This window comes from Epinephelus moara, chromosome 19, assembly GCF_006386435.1.
Source record: "Epinephelus moara isolate mb chromosome 19, YSFRI_EMoa_1.0, whole genome shotgun sequence".
NCBI classification, from domain to species: domain Eukaryota; kingdom Metazoa; phylum Chordata; class Actinopteri; order Perciformes; family Serranidae; genus Epinephelus; species Epinephelus moara.
The window spans coordinates 40,146,754-40,148,407 of NC_065524.1; the positions used below are offsets into that span (position 1 = coordinate 40,146,754).

Here is a 1,654-nt window from a genome sequence, read left to right on the forward strand (position 1 = left end):
CGTTTCTTCCAAAGCTAAATTGAATGGACGCGGTCCTTCAGCAGCTGCCATCTTGGCTGTTTACTTTCCGACTCCTACGGCGCAGCGCTGTCCTCATCATGTTACGCCCGCCCAGAGCCCGCCTCTGTCAGATAGACTGATCTGATTGGTCCGATGGCGATTCAGCGGGCTCTGCTCGTCAGGGCCAGATCCCCGTGCAGAGCAAATTCGAATTTGCTGGGGGCGGGGCATCTGGATTTCCAGGTTATAAGGAACCACCTTTGTGAACAGACGTCATTAAAACTTTATGTCGTGGTTCACAAAAACATATTAAAGCTTAAATATTGAAATAATACACAAACACGTGTCAGGTGATGTTCAGCAACCAGCAACACAGTTTCAGACTAAGTGACCAAACACTTCTTCAGGGAACCGGTTCAGATGATAAATTTCAGAGGTCATATTTACTCTCTTTTGTCACTCTTACCTATGTGAGTCACATCAGAATGTCACACTCACATATAGAGTATTGATTGTAGCACAAATGACTCATTTAAGGTGATTTCACACCTTTCCATGCACTATTTGTCATTCAAACTAATCGTGTATGTGGATATTGGATTGTTTATGTATCAGTTTGTTAAAAAAAATTAGCCTTTAGATAACATATCAATTATGATGTAATTTCTCAAACCTGTGAGCAAATCCTGGGAAATGAAAGATAAAAGAAGTAAAAGAGGAAGCCTGGGAGGCAACTAGGGGCCCCATAGTTAAAAAAAACAACCCATCAGAAGTAATCGCTGTACAAACACCACCCTCCCCCCGTCACCCTGACAGCTCTGAGACTGACAGATACTGAAGACTTGAAGAAACACAAGTGAAGGGTGAAGCCGGAAATAGTGTCAGACAACAGAAAGACTTAAAATGAAACCAAACAAACAGAAATTCAGTAAGAAAAGCAAACATATAGAAGTCTCAGGAATCAGGAGATGGGTGTGTACACAGCTGCAACAAAACCACCAGTGCATGACATGACAGACCCTGAAGCACAGAGTCAGAGGACGTTCTTACTGAGGTATTCATCACATCTATAGCTCTGAACAAATCACATAAAACCACATACATATACTGAGTGATACAGCAGCTGCAGAGGACATCTGTTAAAAAGAAAAACCTTCTTTATTCTCATTTATTTGATATTTAGCTGATTAGATCATGTTTTCCAACAGTGCTCAGACTGTTGGCCTCGTCACGCCTTAAATTAGATTGACCGCACCTCGTTTCTAAAGGACACAAGACGTGTCCGTTCCTAATGATCCAGAATTAAAGATTTTTAGTGTGAAAGATATGATGTGACTTTAATGAAAGAAATGAAAAACATCAACAGTGGACTGAGTCTTTCTGCACTCACTGACATTTCAGCCCTGTTTCCACCAAGCAGTTCAGTTCAGTTCGCATTGTTTCTGTCTCCACAGTAAAAGTTGTGGATGGTCCCAACAGAAGCGTTCCTTAGCGTCCCCATGTTTGGTCCCCCCTCTGTTGGGGTACCTAGCACACAGATCTGGTACTAAAAGGTGGAGCTAGAAACCCTGCAGTCTGATTGGTCAGTAGAGGACGCTCACTCTGGTTTTATGTAACCTCTGTTCATACATCAGTAAACTACAACTATAAAATG

General features: G+C 42.1%; 1 protein-coding gene across 2 annotated transcripts in view; it reads right to left on the minus strand.

Moving 5' to 3' along the window:
- Positions 1-1,654, minus strand: part of ppp1r1c (protein phosphatase 1, regulatory (inhibitor) subunit 1C) — a 22,925-nt gene that overhangs the window by 11,163 nt on the left and 10,108 nt on the right. The gene's annotated exons all lie outside the window — the stretch shown is intronic.